Here is a 17,511-nt window from a genome sequence, read left to right on the forward strand (position 1 = left end):
TAATTTGAATCAATTTTGTTGAAGCTAGAATCAAAAGCTGCAAAGAATCTTTATCCAAGAATTTTCTATAAAGTGCAATTTCTCATAATGTTTATAAATTATTCCAATTATTTGTGATTGAAATAAAAGACTTAATATATCAAAATCAACAAAAGTATGAGATCAAATTTCACAGAACATATTAAATTTTCACAGAAAAATCTTTCTACACTAGCCGTTCGATAACTACAACATGTTTACGTTTCAGTTAGCGAATGCCGCATTTTAGACGTGAAAGTCGACGTCAGATACAATAAAAGTGCATCTAATTGTGCAGCAAAACTGTTGCAACTATCAAATTGCAGTTGAATGACTTGCAGCCATCGAACGTCTACTATATATTTAATATTACCTTGCAAATTTATAAAGTCATAAAAATGTTCATTATTTCTACTTTTATGTTTACTTTTCATAATGTAGTAAATCGATTAGTCAGTCTATTTTACTTTTTTCAAACGAATATTGACATGACATGATCACTGTGAAATTCTGAAATAGATCTCAAAGTATAGTCGATTTACATAACTATGCTGAAAACCAAAAATAATTTAAATTTCCACATATGCGGTCAAGAACAGTGATCTTGGTTTTAATTTCAATCCAGCTTTCCACGCTCGGTAATGGCAGCTTGCCGCTGTGTAAAAATCAATCGGTCACTGTACTGATTGACACTAGCTGGAGGAAAGCTCACTGGCGTTCCTGGGTGAGGGGAAGGGAAAAAAGGCCTTTTCGCCAGTGAGTTTTCCTCCAGCTAGTGTCAGAAAGTACAGTGACTGATTGATTTTTACACACCGAGAAGCCGCCATTACCGAGCGTGGAAAGCTGGATTAGTTTTACGCATCATATCATTTTTATAGCAATGATATAAATAGTATCTTTTGTCTCTATTTAGGTGGACTTCATATAAAAATTTAGATCATACAATATCAGATTTTTTCTACTATTAATATAAATGTATTGTGTAATATGTTCTATTCACTGCCGAAAAAAACCTTTCGAAGTTCATTAACTTGCCTTATGAAATTTCGCCACAAGAATATTCAATGAAAATCATAAGGTTGCCTTATGAAACTGGATGAACCTGAAATGAATTATACCTATAATGAGGCATATGTTTATCTTAAAGTTACCTTATAATTTTCATTGGCTAACCTTATGAAATTTCATAAGTTGCGTTATGAAATACGTATATTTTCAGCCTCACCTTCAGCATTTGAACATTTTCAAGTTTTCAATTAAAACTAAAATTAGAATATAAAAAAAATAATCATCCAGTATTTTTGAAAGCAAATATTTATTTATTTAATTTATTCCTTATCTGGTACATGGTTAACCGAAAAGAAACCCTGTCAGGTATTGCCAAGTAGTGATCTTCCGCGATCGAAAGATGTATTGCGCGACGAATTTTGTGCGCTTTCGTAGCTGAGCACCACTACGTGGATTTCCCTCGACTGCTCCAACGATATCCGATGCAAAACACTCACGTTGAAAACAGTGTGGCTCGTGCTAACCTCTCGGCGAACCGTCGATCTAGATCTGCATCGTGTCACTAACCCAGTCCCCATGCAACTCCACGCATACATTTCCGAACGCGATCGGTCTCAACAGATGCATTCCTTGAAGATGAGATACTTCCTCCAATCATAGACTGCCGTACAACTTCTGATCAATCATCGTCAATGCGCGAAAAACTTTCCCAAATAGTACGGCTCCTTGAGATATGGACTCGGATATGCAGTCATATCTGGGACAGTCTTCTCCATTGCTGTCCATGATCACCCACTTCACCTTCTGAACGAAGTTCATGTCCTGTCCAGAAAATCAGTTGTTTGGTTTTCTTATCGGCAACAGCAGCCGGGCCATTACCACCAGAATGTGCTGAAACTCCAAAGGGCCCCAATGTAACAATGTAAGTCACCCTGGATAGGCAGTTGCACCAGCGTGGTTGCCCTGTTTGTGATCCCGCTAGGATTTCGCAGGACGTGTAACAGCACAAACAGATGATCGTGCCTTGTTGCGATTTATTATTATTTGCGATCCTCTTCTTCAATGGCTCTACATTCCAACTGGAACTTGGCCTGCTTTACAATTTAGTATTCCTTTAGCATTTCAGTTATTAATTGAAAGCTTTTCTTTGTCCGGCATTGGATGGATATGTATCTTGTATGGCCCTCCATGGCCATGCGGTAAGACGCGCGGCTACAAAGCAAGACCATGCTGAGGACGGCTGGGTTCGATTCCCCGTGCCGGTCTAGGCAGTTTTCGGAATGGAAATTGTTTCGACTTCCCTGGGCAATAAAAGCCTCATGATATACGAATACAAAAATGGTAACCTGGCTTATAAACCTCGCAGTTAATAACTGTGGAAGTGCTTAATGAACATTAAGCAGCGAGGCGACTCTGTCCCAATGTGGGGATGTAATGCCAATAAGAAGAAGAAGAAGAAGTATCTTGTGTGGCAAGTACAATGAATACCCTATGCCCAGAGTGTCAAGAAAGTTTCCAATCCGAAAACATCCTAGACCGGAACGGGAATCAAACTTGCCTTCTCCGGATTGACAATCCTACGCCTCTGCTCGCAAGGCTACTGGAGTCCCCTCTGTGATGCGTTACGTAAATATAGCTCATTCTGTTGATCTTGACTGGTTGAAATCTGAAATATACAAAAATATAGGGTAAAGTGCCCAATAGTGGATATTTGAAAAATGAAAGATCATAAAATCTATTTGAAGCATGTTTAGAGGAATATATTCAAAAATCTAGAAGGAGAATTACATAATACGTTTTTCTGTCTAAATTCAGATGATGTGAAACAGGGGGAAACGCAATGGAGTGCGGCAACGGCAAGCGGTTTGTCGACGATTTGTACTATAAAATTCCGCATCATTGCCGCAGTTGCAAAACGCAATGCATGCGGATTTGCCGGACGGGTTTCATATGACGTTTCAAGTTTTGAAGAAATTCCTATTTCTTAAAACTTGATTTTAATTATTTCTAGACGATTTAATTTCAATTATTTAAATAAACTATTAATTGAATTCTAGTTGATTCAGTGACTGCTTTAAATATATCAGAACAGTAGTAATACTATTTTTGAGGTTGTCCGACATTTCGCGGTAAAACATTCCGCGGTAAACCATTTCGCGGTGTACCATTTCGCGGTCTGTATCATTTGGCGGTAATCTGTTTCGCGGTTTATACAATTTGGCGGTATTCCATTTCGCGGTATATAAAATTTCGCGGTTTACAATTTCGCGGTGCTCCGTTTCGCGGTATTCAAGCTTAGCTTATCTTTCTACCTTTTTTTTATTTTTGAGAGTTCGTCATTTTTTTCTACCAACTCTCAATTTCCTCTTCTTTATTTGGCCGTTTCTTTAAATGCGTTTCCCTTTCATGCATTTTTCTTTTTTCTTTTACGCACCATTTCATGCTATTTCCAAAAAAAAACATACATTATTGTCAATATGATAATTAGATGTGTGAACTTTGTCATCAAGATATGTACACTATTTTATATGATAAAGCTCGCTGTCTGTCTATTTATTTTGGTAGAACTCCGAAGATAGAATGCCTAAAAATTATTCATAAGGCAAAATATATCTTCATTAAATGTTAGCCGGTATTAGGCGAAATATCATGTACTGCACTCTAAAAAATCATCACGTCATATTCACGTGAAAAATCACGTAACTGATCTTTCTTGAACAAATGACGATTGTTACGTGACGTTAGTAATGCTCACCAGAAATTCACGTAACTTTTACTAAAAATCTTGGTGAATATGACTGTATATCCACGTAAACAATTTAAGTGAGATTGTGTTAGTGTGATTGCAGCTTCGGCATTTGCGGAAGACCTCCATTGTAAACAAGAATTAATAATACATAACCTAAACATAATGAGACTTCGCGGGCGGAGGTAAGTGATATTTCAGGTGCATCTGGGCGTGCCTGCATTTCTCCTCTTTAAAAAAAAAGCAACGGAGGTTGGATACAATTTATTAGATACGTTGAAAAATTATGTGAAAAAGAAAAGGAAGCTACATGGAAGTCTAGAGCTACAGTTTACATCCTAGGTTCCAGTACTTTTTGGTTAATTAACACCGGCAATATTAGCAATTTTCGAGCAGGCAACTAGTTTCAAATTTTCAGCGATTCTCATTGACATAATTTCTCAACAAATCTGATAAATTTAATTCAACATCCGCCGATTACATTGTTTTTTCTTCAACAGTGTTTCTGCGATAACTCCAAAGCGCAATGACAAAATGACGGCATTCCCTGTCAATAACGCGAAAAAGCTTCCCTTTTATGGGCAGTCCCTGTTCATTTTTGCATTCATTCCAAAATCACTATATTGCAATACATTTCAAAACATGTAGTGGTTACCTGCTGTCTTGTAGATTTCACTAAAATTTCACGTAACCAGTACGTACAAATCACGTCAGGTTCACCTGATAAAACACGTAACTACTTTCAAGCTTCACGTCATTAGTACTGGAAGATCCAGTCAGAGTCACCGGATAAATCACGTAACTCAAGGAAACTAAATTTTGTTCAGGTTACTTGTCATTCAGGTCACTCTTACGTGAAAAGTAGGGTGGATGAGAACCACATTTATTTTCAGGTAAATATGACGTGAAGATTTTTCAGAGTGTGCCTTCTTTAAATGTTCGCATTTACCCGGTATAAGGCAAATTGTGATGTATCGCATTCTTTAAATATTTGCATTTGTCCGGTATAAGGCAAAATATGTTGTTTGGCTTTCTTCAAATGTTTGCATTTGCCCGGTATAAGGCAAAATATGTTGTTCCGCCTTCTTTAAATGCTTGCATTTGCCCGGTATAAAGCAAAATATTATGTTCCGCTTTCTTTAAATGGTTGCATTTGCCCGGTAGAATGTGGAGTATGTTGTTTTGCCCTCTTTAAATGTTCGCATTTGCCCGGTATAAGGCGAATTGTGTTGTTTCGCCTTCTTTACATAGTCGCATTTGCAAATATGTTTTGCATCCAAATATTTTTTGTTGGGATTTAAATTTAAACAAGTCTGGTGTAAACTCAATGATTATTCGCTTTACATTAAAATTAGGTAAATTTTGAGGCTTCACAAAGCTAAAGAACACATTATTGAGCTACTTGTAACATTAGCAAAAATAAACCTGCGAATTGGTATTGACCGCAAAAAAGTTCACCGCGAAAAAGTACTAACCGCGGAATGGTATACCGCCAAATAATATAAACCGCGAAATGTTATACCGCGATATGATCTGAACGCGAAGTGGCAGACCGCGGAATGTTTTACCGCGAAATGGTTAACCGCGGAATGTTTTACCGCGAAATGTCGTACAATCTATTTTTGATGTCTTGAACCTCGTCTTGAACCGCCGGAAGTTCCTGCAGAAATTCGTTCGGAGGCTCAATAGTGTTGTACATAATTCCGATAAAGAAGCTCCATCACCAATTTCTCCAGAAGATCCACCACAAATCCTTTCAGAAGTTCCTTCAGGAATATATCAATAAATTGTTTCGGAAGTTTTTGCTTGCCTTCGGAAGTTCCTATACATAAAGATTCTCCAGAAAATTCTTCGGAAGTCCCTTCAGTAATTCCCCAGGAAGTTTGTCTAGGAATTCCTCCGGAAAATCCTCAAAAAGGTCCCAGGAAGCTCCGTTTCGTTGTACTTAATTGCGATAAAAAAACACTAATTAAAGTACTCCGGAAGGTCCTCCAGGAATTCATTTGGAAGTTTCTTCAGCAATTCATTCGAAAGTGCCTTCACAAATTCCTTCGGGGTTCCTCCAGCGCTTCTTTCGAAAGTTTCTTTGGAAGTGGCTCCAGATGTTGTTCCAGGAATTCTTGCGAAAGTTCCTCCAGAAATTCCTCCATAAGTTTTTCCAAAAATTCCTCTGGAAATTCTTCCATGAATTTCTCCGAAAGCTCTTCCAGGAATTCCTCCAGAAGTTCTTGTAGATTCCTTCGAAAGTTTCTTCAGTAATTCCTTCGGAAAATCCTCCAGGAATTCCTTAAGAAGTTCCTTCAGGAATTACTTCATAAGCTCCTGCGAAAATTACTTCAGAAGTTCCTCCCAGAATTCTTTTGTAAGTTACCCCAGGGCTTCCTCCGGAAGTTCCTCCAAGAGTTTCTCCGGGAGTTCCTCAAGAAATTACTCATGGAGTTCCACCCACTCAGGCAAATGAACATGCGAAATACATAAGGCACAAATGATGAATCTACAAGATTGATGAAAATATTTGAAACATAAGTCTCTCATGTTTTCCATCTTCAGCTCTTTAGATTTCATTAGCGGACGTATGTTGTTTATTCGTTGCATGGATTGAATTTCATGAGACACCTTTTGAAATTTTGTTCAAAGCTGATTTGAAGGAAATCATAAGGTATTTTATGAAAGACATCATGCTCATTTTAGTTACCCTAATCGGAAGGAAGGCGCTTCTGTCAAGAGAATCATGTTCTCACTTATTGCAAAGTTTTCAAGTCGTGCGGTTGAATTTATCATCGAGGGGGTGTGAAGAAAATATTAAGTTGAGGTGTTCTCAAGTGTCGACGGTGAACAATATAGTGTTCAACGGTAAAATAATAATTGGCCCAATATGTAAAAAGGAACGGGTTTAATTTGAATAAAATAATTACCTTTTTCTAGATTCAAAGATATTTTGAAACGCGTTCTCCATCGCTTATTTTTTCATACCCCCTCGAATACAACCGAAACGCAAATATGAAATCACATGTCATGTATGCATAACTATATGAATGAACAAAAAAATTTGATTACCATCTGACATTAATCACGCATGTTTATAACTCAAGAAAATTTTCAATATACGCTAATTAGGAATTCATAATGCAGCATTATGAATCGCTTAATATATCGCAAAATGCAATAATGAATTCATAAATCTGCATTATGAATTAATTAGGACGCTTCTTAAAAAAATACGAAATTCATAAGGCATGGTTATGACCTCCAAATACTACTTCTGCGATTCATAAGGTAGGGCTATGGATTAATTCATGTGTAGCGTACAGCGTTTATAATGCTTCATTGTAATTTCATAAATGTGCCTTAAGAAAATGTTATGTTTTGTATGAAAATTTATTTCATAATGAGTCCTTTTGAATTTTGAATCCAAGACTTATTGCAAATTTCCAAAAGTCAGAATTATGATATTCGATAGCCAATTTGCCTGAGTGCCAGGAATTCCTCCAAAAGCTCCTCCACGAATTCCTCCAGTAATTCCACCGGATGTTTTTAAAGATTCTTTCAAAAGTTCTTCCAGCAATTCCTTCGGAAATTCCTTGAGAGATTTCTTCGGATATTCCTTTAGAGATTCCGGAAATTCCTACAGAAGTTCTTCCGAAAGTTCCTCCAGGAGTTGCTCCGGAAGTTCCCCCAGGAGTTCCTCTGGAAGTTCCTCCAGGAATTCCTCCGGAAGTTCTTGCAAGAATTTCTCCAGAAATTCCTCCGAAAGTTCTCCCAAGAGTTCCTCCAAGAGATCCTCTCGAAGTTGCTCTAACAGTTCCTCTGGAAATTCCTGCAACAGTTCCTCAAGAAATTCCTAATGGAGTTCCTTCAGGAATTCCTCCGAATGCTTCTCCACGAATTCCTCCGCAAGTTCCCCAAGATTCCTTCGAAAGTTCCTCCCGTAATTCCTTCGGAACTTCCTCCAAGAGTTCCTAAAGAAGTTTCTCCAGTAATTCCTTCGGAAGTTCCTTCAGAACTTCCTTAAGAAGTTCCTTCAGAATTTCCTGCAAAAATTCCTTCGGAAGTTCCTTCGTAAGTTTTTCCAAGAGTTCCTTCGAAAGTTTCCCCAAGAGTTTCTTCGAAAGTTCCTCCGGAAGTTTCTCCAAGAGTTCCTCAAGAAATTCCTCCAAGAGTTCCTTAAGAAATTCCTAATAGAGTTCCGTCAGGAATTCCTCTGAATTCTCCTCCACGAAACACCTCCTTCTCCTCCTTCGAAACTTCCTCCAAGAGTTTCTCTGGAAATTCCTAAAGAAGTTCTTCCAGGAGCTCCTCCAGAAATTCCTCCGGAAGTTCCTCTATATTCCTTCGGAAGTTCCTCTAGTAATTCCTTCAGGAATTCCTTAAGAATTCCTTTAGGAATTTTTTCAGAAGTTCCTGCAAAAATTCTGCGGAAGTTCTTCCGTAAGTTCTTCCAAGAGTTCTTCCGAAAGTTCCTCCAGGAGCTCCTGCGAAAGTTTATCAAGGAATTCCCTTGAAAGTTCCTCCGGAATTTCCTCCAGGAATTCCCCTGGAAGACCTCCCGGTATTCCCCCGGAAGCTCCTCCTGTATATCTTTGGCATCGGAAGTTCTCCTTGGAATGCCTGGAAGAACTTCTGGAAGAATTCCTGGAGGAACTTCCGGAAAAAATCCTGGAGGAACTTTCAGAGGAATTCCTGGAGGAACTCCCGGGGGAATTCCTTGATAAACCGGTCGGAATCGCTAGAGAATTTACATCGGAATCCCTAAAGGATTCACGTCGGAATCCCTAAATGATTCACGTCGGAATCCCAAAAGGATTCCCGTCCCTAAAGAATTCCGGTCAAAATCCCTCAGGATTCTCGTCGAAATCTCTGAAGTATTCTCGTTGAAATCCCTAAAGAAGTTCCCGTCGGAATCCCTAAAGGATTCACGTTGGAATCCCTAAAGGATTCACGTCATCCCGTCGGAATCCTTGACGCATTCCCGTCGGAATCCTTGACGCATTCCCGTTGGAATCCCAAAAGGATTCCCGTCAGAATCTCTGAAGGATTTCGGTCGAAATCTCTGAAGGATTTCTGTCGGAATCCCTGAAGTGTTCCTTTCAAAACCCCTCCAGAAACACAATCAAAATCAAGGCAAACTTACCTGCAACTTCAGTCGACTCCTTCGGTTTTTTATCAGATTGTCGAAATCTTAATGCATAGCTTGCGGAATCCTTGAGATTCACTGCGGAACTGAGAAAAGACCGAAGAAACCGACCGAAATAACAGGTGAGTTTGCTTCGATTTTGATTGTCCATTGGGGTGGTTTTTGTGAGCGTCGCGATTTTGAACATTTTGTCTTCGTCGGTCTTTACGGGGCTCTATAGTCGAGGAAGCTTGATCGATTGTAAAATTACGCGAAGCAAATCTTCTTGAAAGTATCCTGGATTTAATAAAACTGGTTTTCGTTGGTGATCGATGGAACAAAGTTCGTTACAATCAGGAACGGACAGCTGCTTCAGTGTTTTCGCCTTCCCACTGTAAAAAAGCAACAACACCAAGCAATCAGGACTCACCGAAGACAACATCTTCCGAGAAAGGTTTTGCCAGGAAATTCTTCACCTGACATTTGGCATCGGTAAATCAGCACCTAAAAAAGAAAAAAAGAATAAGTCCCTGGTCAACAAATTATCAAGATTGGAACGGTACTTACCATCTGACACACCGTCCGAGGATGGAATCGGACAGTGCACTTTCATCGACTTCATCGGCTGCCTGTGCTAATGCCCTAACCAACTTGCGTTGATGAAGGGCCCCCCTTGTTAACCGGTGCGGCTACACCACACGGGCGACCTGCGGGATTTTGCGTCGTCAGACGCCGCACCGCCAGGGGGAGCTTAGCACCGTTGGCTTACGCCAACTGTGGTCCAGCCCCTCGAAAGGAAGATGAAGCCGACCAAATCGTCGTTACCACCGTACTCATCCCCAACGAAGACAACCGATCACTTTCACCGAACACCCGAAATTCCACGTCACGTCAAGGCACTGCATTCGATAACGTCTGCCTTCACTCCACTCGATGAGAACTCCACTAGGATAGCTGATTCCTGAAAAGAAAAAAAACAAAAAAAAAACATTAGTACAACGGCGAAGAAAGACCACTAGAAGCAACGAAGACCCAAACCCAACCCTTCAACACATCAACAATATCTACTGTACATGATTCCGTAATTAACAACCGAAGCAATCATCACCCAACCACAACTGAAGCACTGACCTTCCTCCCAATTCTACGCCGAAACAAGTTTGCCACAACATCGAACATCACAAGCACCACTTACATTCCAGCACTGGCAACCACAACCCATCCGCCCCGGCTAGGACAACCCCTTGCAACTCACCCCACGGATTTATCACTTTGGCTCGACAGTAGAAAATAAAAACAATGAAACAACAAAACCCCCGGCCGCATTCCGCCGGTGCACACGCCATACATATTGTTCCCATCGACATTACACCAAAACACTTACCCGGGCCATTAATGGTGACATCCTGAGCAGCAACCAACAGGACAAACAAATAGCGCGAATTTACTTTTTCTCGGGAGCGCGTTTTCTTGGCCCAACTGCCACTGGAGCTTCCACCGTTCAAATTACGCAGCACCACATAAGCCCGGAACTCCACTTCATTCGAACAAACTATTTTTCTGTGGATGAACTGGATGAACATATGAAATGACATAAGATTATCTTTCGATTTTTATGCATAAGGAATGGTATTGCGATTCATAAGGCATATGTATGAAATTAATATTACAGATTATGAGTTTCATAGAAGCCTTATGAATCGATTAGGAAATGAACTTTTGGTGTTTCATAAGGCAGAACTTATGAATATCCATATTTTATTTCAGCCAGTGTTCATATGAAATAATTGGAGTAAAAGAAAAAATGTCCAGTTTCCAAAGACCGACTTTGAAGTAAAGCTTGCAACGTGTTAATTTTTTTAATTAACCGCGTAAAGATGAAATAATTTATGTTGAAGTCCATAAACTCCATAAACTTATATGAGTTCTTTTTGAACGATTTTGTGATCGATTTCTTGGCTGTCAATAACAGCGATGACTTATTTTTGACCTATCGTCAGCCCCGATGGCGGTATTTGAATCAATCTTCGGTTTTACTAGTTTTCAAAAAAATATAAACAAATAATATGATTGAAATCCATCAGTAACTTTTTCACGGCTAGATTTTACAAATTTCTAGCATTCACAATGCATCAAATCCTAAAAGCGCCCTTTGGTTTTTTAAGATTTTTCTACATTTAAATATGTTACTACCTAATGTTACTAACAAAAGAAAAAAACGCAATTAAAAACTACTTTTTTTGAGAAATTATTTACGTTGGCAAATTGTTAAATTAAATTACAAAATTTGTGTAATTATTAGTGCAATATAAAGTAAATATTAAAAAACATTAAAAACAAGGAAAAATATAACATAAATCCTTGCATAAATCTCAATAATATTTATTTGCTATTTAATATTCGGTAAATTTGATTGACGACATCACCAACACCATCGAAAACATGTGTTGGCAGTCAAAAAGTTGCACCCAAACCGTTCGTATTTGCGGTGGCAAATGTTGCACCGCCGGTGTACACCGTTCGGAATAAACGAAAACGACATAACTCATATAGCCCGTTTCAAGAACGTATGCGTTCCGAAGCTTTTGTCGTGTACAATAAGTACCGCATGTTTGCACCCACGTATTATAAAAATATCTTAAGTGCATTCACACTTCCTGAATCAAAGTTAAATCTTTCTGATTCAGGCGCGCATTTAATCGGACAAAATATTATTAGGCCGATATAAATATTTTTTTTAAATATGTCTCCCCTCCCCTTCGGATTGTTTTGCTCAAAAATACCAATTTGAGGGGCAACAAAAAAAAATCCGGTAAATTTTGAGAACTTTCAAAACATTCTTTAACAAATCTGAGAAGTTTTTTTTTTTAATTTTTTTTCTTAATAATATTTTTTTTTTACTAGCAGACCCGACGAACTTTGTTTCGCCTAAAATTGATTTATCCAGCTTTCCACGCTCGGTAATGGCAGCTTGCCGCTGTGTAAAAATCAATCGGTCACTGTACTGTTTGACACTAGCTGGAGGAAAGCTCACTGGCGTTCCTGGGTGAGGGGAAGGGAAAAAAGGCCTTTTCGCCAGTGAGTTTTCCTCCAGCTAGTGTCAGAAAGTACAGTGACTGATTGATTTTTACACACCGAGAAGCCGCCATTACCGAGCGTGGAAAGCTGGATTCCTTGATTTATTCTCTGATTAGTTCTCGAATTATGCAGAAATTTTTGGTTAATTTGTATGGGAGCCCCCCTTTCCAGAAGGGGGGCGTTGCAAACCACCACAGAAACATATCTTCCCTTCCAAAACCTCCACACGCCAGATTTGTTTCCATTTGCTTGACTCGAGTTATGATGAAATTGGTGTTTCATTTGTATAGGAGCCAGGTTTCAAAGAGAAGAGGGGTCTCGAAACATCTTAAGAACCTTCCCCGGCCCCGAATACCTCTGCATTCAAATTTTCATGCCGCTCGATTCAGTAGAAGAAGAAGAAGATTACCCCTCCCCCTTGACTTTGCGGAGACCAGTAGACCTTGACCTTGCGTAGACCATAATTTTTAATAAATATGTGTAACGGCCTTTTTAATTTTCAGTTTGTAAAAAAAGCTCAACATTTTTCCAAAGTCGTTTTTTAATATAAACATGTTTGTGCAATTACATTGCGATGATTGCATTAGCAAGGGCATTGGCATTGATAACAATTGATCGTCTCATCCCTGCACAAACATGCCCCTATCTGCATCACTTTTTATACACCATGCACATTACGCATTTTTGTTACATTTGTTTCGACCGTGATCACTGCTCCGGCTCCATTGTTCCAAGGGGCTAGACTTTACTAAGGTGGCGCAGATCAGTGCTGCGTGCCACTAGTTCTCTCTTTTACTCTCCCGCTGATCTTATGCAACGCAAATAGTGACGTCACTATTTGCGTTGCATAAGAACAACGGGAGAGAGAAAGAGACAACTAGTGGCACGCAGCGCTGATCTGCGCCACCTCAGTAAAGTCTAGCTCATTGCCATTGTTCTACCTTTTGTGCGAAACACCGCACAAAAAGCAGAGTCCAAAAGCCAACCGCACTGAACGGCGACGGCGGACAAGAAAAGAGGGTGCTGCCAAAATGATCCGATACCCTATTTTAACGTTCATGACCCAAAGTTTCAATATAATTGACAAATTGGTAGAGAATTTCCGAGTCGATTGATATATAAATCTCAAAAATCCATCGGAAGATAAAGGCGCTATCCAGCTTTCCACGCTCGGTAATGGCGGCTTGTCGGTGTGTAAAAATCAATCGGTCACTGTACTTTTTGACACTAGCTGGAAGAAAATTCACTGGCGAAAAGGCCTTTTTTCCCTTCACCTCACCCAGGAACGCTAGTGAGCTTTCCTCCAGCTAGTGTCAAACGGTACAGTGACCGATTGATGTTTACACACCAACAAGCCGCCATTACCGAGCGTGGAAAGCTGGATTAAAGTTCAAAATCTTACATGATTTCGTGACGGTCTCGAATTTGGAAATTTTCATTTGTCACCCTGTATCAGAGTCTTCCTCTTAGACGATCCCCACCAGTGCGTAAATAAAGCCAAAATAGCAACCTCTATCATGACGCGAACTCGCACCGGTCGTTGGTAAACGGGTTTGGGAAATGTAAACGCAACCTTCGGTGAATAGCGAGTTGGCAAATTTGGCGACCCGCTCCAACCATTGCCAAACCACACACACGGAAATATAGAGCAACGCATAAATAAAAAATGTGCCGTCTTCTGAAAAATGGTTCGGTTATTCATCATCAAAACCATTGTGATGGAGGTCAGTTTAGGTTGGATTTCAACTGATTGGCGGCGCTAGTGCATATGAAATAACCTGATAGGTTAGATATCTCGAAATCTGGAATTTTTAGAATATTGGCGTCTTCTACAAAGTTGTTCGGGCGGTCAAAACTATCATGACGAAAACAAGTTTAATTTGAAATACAACCGCTTGGCGGCGCTAGTGAATTGGAAATAACCTAAAAGGTTATATATTTCGATAGTTGAAATCTTAAGAATATTGCCGTCTTCTACAAAGTTGTTCGGATGATTAAAACCATCATGACGAAAGCAAGTTTAGTTAATAATACAACCGCTTGGCGGCGCTAGTGTATTGGAAATAACCTGATAGGTCAGGTATCTCAAAATATGTAATTTTTAGAATATTGCCGCCTTCTACAAAGTTGTTCGGGTGGTCAAAACCATTATGACCTACGCAGGTTTAGATTAAGATATAACCGCTTGGTGGCGCTAGTGTATAAGAAATTACCTGCTAGGTTAGATATTTCGAAAACTGAATTTTTTGAATATTGCCGTATTCCACAAAGTTGTTTGGGTGGTGAAAACCGTCATGATGCAAGCAAGTATAGTTTTAAACACAATCGCTTAGCGGCGCTAGTGTATAAGAAATAAACTGATTAAATATCTAGGTTAAATATCTCAAAATCTGGAATTTTCAGAATGTTGCCGTATTGTACAAAGGTACTTGCCATAAGACGAGTTCGTACAATTCCATTTAATTCCACCACTTGGTTGTACCTTTGACAGATACTTATTTCGACTTCTACAGTAAGGCCATTCTCAGTGTCTCGTACTTGACTCGATTCAACTCAACTCGAGCGCCAACGAGTATTGCAGTTTCAAACTAAACTTCTGGTTTTGACTACCCTTTTAAATCTTACATAACATAACCAACCTAACAGATAATTCGGATAACTTTGTAGAAGATGGCCACTTTCTAACTCTAACGGATTTAGAAATATTTAACCTAACAGGTTATTTCTCATACACTAGCGCCACTATGCGTATGAATTCCAAACTAAACTAGTCTCCATCATAAATGTTATGGCTACCCGAACAACTTTGTAGAAGACAAAATCTTGCTAAGTCTTATAGATCTCGAGATATCCACCTCACTAAATTATTGTATATAAGCTAGCACCACCTAGCAGATGTGTGTCTAGCTAATCTGATAATCACAAAATGCATTACGCACATACTTATATTACAAAAGTTGGGGCGCGTTTTGAAAGATTTGAAAATAAATAATAATTTTTTCCTGATTTTATTTATTTCCGTGTTTGCCTCAATAGCAACCGGATATTCACCACCGGTGCGAAGCATGATTGCACTTCAACAACCTTTATAGAAACAACCGGTGCGAGAACAAGTGCATAAATAAAATATGAACGCATTTCGTTCCTATACTAGACACTCATTTGGATACACATCGGTGGGGATCGTCTTAGGGTCTGTCTCATTTGGAGAATTAAACTTAAAAGTGACAGTTCGGAAATTAACAAATAACCCGGTCATAAGAATGGCTGGTGCTACCCAGCAATTCCAATAAGACATCGATGCAAAATGATTCGATATCTGTCAAAAGTAATCATGCTCTGAAAGCAGGGTTATTCGATAATTATTGAGATGTCACTTTTAAGTTTAATTTCAGTTTAATTATCCAAATGAGACAGACCCTTAGACGTAGTTTACGTCAAAAAAAACGAAGATACCACCTTCAGTATATCTTGATTTAATCGAGAAAGGCATCATCACCGCTAGGTGGATTAATTTGGGTTTTTTGATGAGCGTTCAAAAGGAATTTTCATTAGGAATCGCAGAAAACCCTTAGAATCTCAAGAATCCAAGTGCAATAATGTAGAAGTATCAGATCGTGTCATTCTTTTTGGTAGTTTAAGATTTACATATCGGCTTTATTGATTACACACATGAATAACTAATTGATTTTTACAAACTAAGGTACCCCGGGGCAAGTGAAAATACGTGGTAAGTGGGCACTATGACTGCAGATGAATCGATGAACGTTTTAATTGTAACAATGTTCTAGGAAGGTGAAGCAGAACTATAAACGAATTCACCCGACACAAAAATATTTAAAATCAAACCCATTTGAGGCAACATACTAATATTATTGCTTGATCATGACTTTAAACTACCGGGAAAATCTATTACTTTTATTTTAATTCAATGGATTTCCAACTAAATATTCGTTTCTAAATTTATCATTGATGTGGAAAGTGAATATTTTGTACAACTAAATAATTGTGTTACATCGAAAACGATTTAAATTTTTTAATAAAAGCCAAAATCTGCCATTTTCATTTGTCCTTGACTTTTAACATACATGGGGGAAGTGGGACATATTTGAACAACATTTTCGATAAAGCTATTTTAATTGCGTTTAGATGGCTTTCTAGTGAAAAATAACTTCGTCATTCATATATCATATGGATCTGAATCAGATGCAGTTTGATTTCGTTGTTAAAAAGTATTGTACTGTTATCAGGGTTCTGATTTCTCACTCACTCACGCGACAACTGATCACTCCACCATGCATTTTATCCGGATAAATTACAGTGCGATAAACTCCGGCACAAGCGATGGTGCGCAAAATTGTTATCCTTCTTCCCATGTTTCGCGAAAATCAAATGCTGCTTACTTTGCCTCTCTAAGGGCCAATTTCTTCACCTCCGCTTAGGCGCTCAACCAGGTTTAAACGTATGGGTAAGCACCGCTTAACAGTTAAGCGGAGTTGAAGAAATTGGCCCTAAGCTGATTGAATCCGAGAATGCGCCACGATAAGCAGAAAGATCAATACAGCAGTTTTTCCCATTGCGTGGTTTTAGTGGGCGCTCTGAACATTTTAAAATTGTTTTGGGTTCGAATCCCGTTGCGGCCCTGAATTTTTGTAAATATGCTTGTAAAATTTATCTGGTGAGGCGACGAGAAGGAAAATTTGTGGATTAAAATTAAATTATCCGGCGATCCGGCGCTCACGAATTTATCACCCGCCATTCTATCCGGATAAAAATGTTGTGTGAGAATACTTCCTCACAGGGGGACCATGAAAAATCACACTTCGCTTCATGGATTAATCGCAGGTTTTTATTCATATGAGTGAGAATTCCGAAGCCTGACTGTTATTTACCAAATGTGTATTTTACATTCTGAAAATTATCTCCCGCATGTAGAAGAGCAATGGCTATAACTACGCGATATTCTTCTGTTTACAGTGCAAATAATCTATTTATTCTACAATAGGTCAACAGGATTTGTCTTGCGTTTTGTTATTTTCAAACTTCAAAAGATTTTCAGATGAATTAAGTGCTTAACACATAAATTGGGTATTTTGTTCTGTAACAAATTAAAAATACTGCGCATTGCTGAATAAAAACGTTTCTTCTGAAGTATTGATTTATGTAATAATTTGTGTTCCTAAAAGAGAAATATTTATTCAGATCTAAGTAGGTGTAGAGAAGAAAAGATGCAAAAAAATATATCCGTCATTTTTTTTATGAAATTTCTGACTTATCCAGCTTTCCACGCTCGGTAATGGCGGCTTCTCGGTGTGTAAAAATCAATCAGTCACTGTACTTTCTGACACTAGCTGGAGGAAAACTCACTGGCGAAAAGGCGTTTTTTCCCTTCCCCTCACCCAGGAACGCCAGTGAGCTTTCCTCCAGCTAGTGTCAATCAGTACAGTGACCGATTGATTTTTACACAGCGGCAAGCTGCCATTACCGAGCGTGGAAAGCTGGATACCTAAATTAAAATTTAAATGTTTATTGGGGTTTGAGAAATAAA

General features: G+C 38.8%; 1 protein-coding gene and 1 long non-coding RNA gene across 3 annotated transcripts in view; one reads left to right on the forward strand and one right to left on the reverse strand.

Annotated features, from left to right (window-relative positions):
• LOC134227696 (DDRGK domain-containing protein 1) overlaps positions 1-17,511 on the forward strand; it is a 47,788-nt gene that overhangs the window by 13,945 nt on the left and 16,332 nt on the right. The window lies entirely within an intron of this gene.
• Positions 1,016-10,653, reverse strand: LOC134227944 (uncharacterized). Of its 2 annotated transcripts, XR_009983799.1 has the most exons (5): positions 10,270-10,653; positions 9,316-9,846; positions 1,524-2,692; positions 1,192-1,280; positions 1,016-1,120 (listed from the first exon to the last, which is right to left on the reverse strand). It is a non-coding gene; the product is annotated as an uncharacterized LOC134227944 (long non-coding RNA). The 2 variants fall into 2 exon arrangements; XR_009983798.1 differs by lacking the exons at positions 1,016-1,120; positions 1,192-1,280 and having other exon boundaries at positions 1,315-2,692.

Source organism: Armigeres subalbatus, chromosome 3 (genome assembly GCF_024139115.2).
Source record: "Armigeres subalbatus isolate Guangzhou_Male chromosome 3, GZ_Asu_2, whole genome shotgun sequence".
Classification (NCBI taxonomy): Eukaryota; Metazoa; Arthropoda; class Insecta; order Diptera; family Culicidae; genus Armigeres; species Armigeres subalbatus.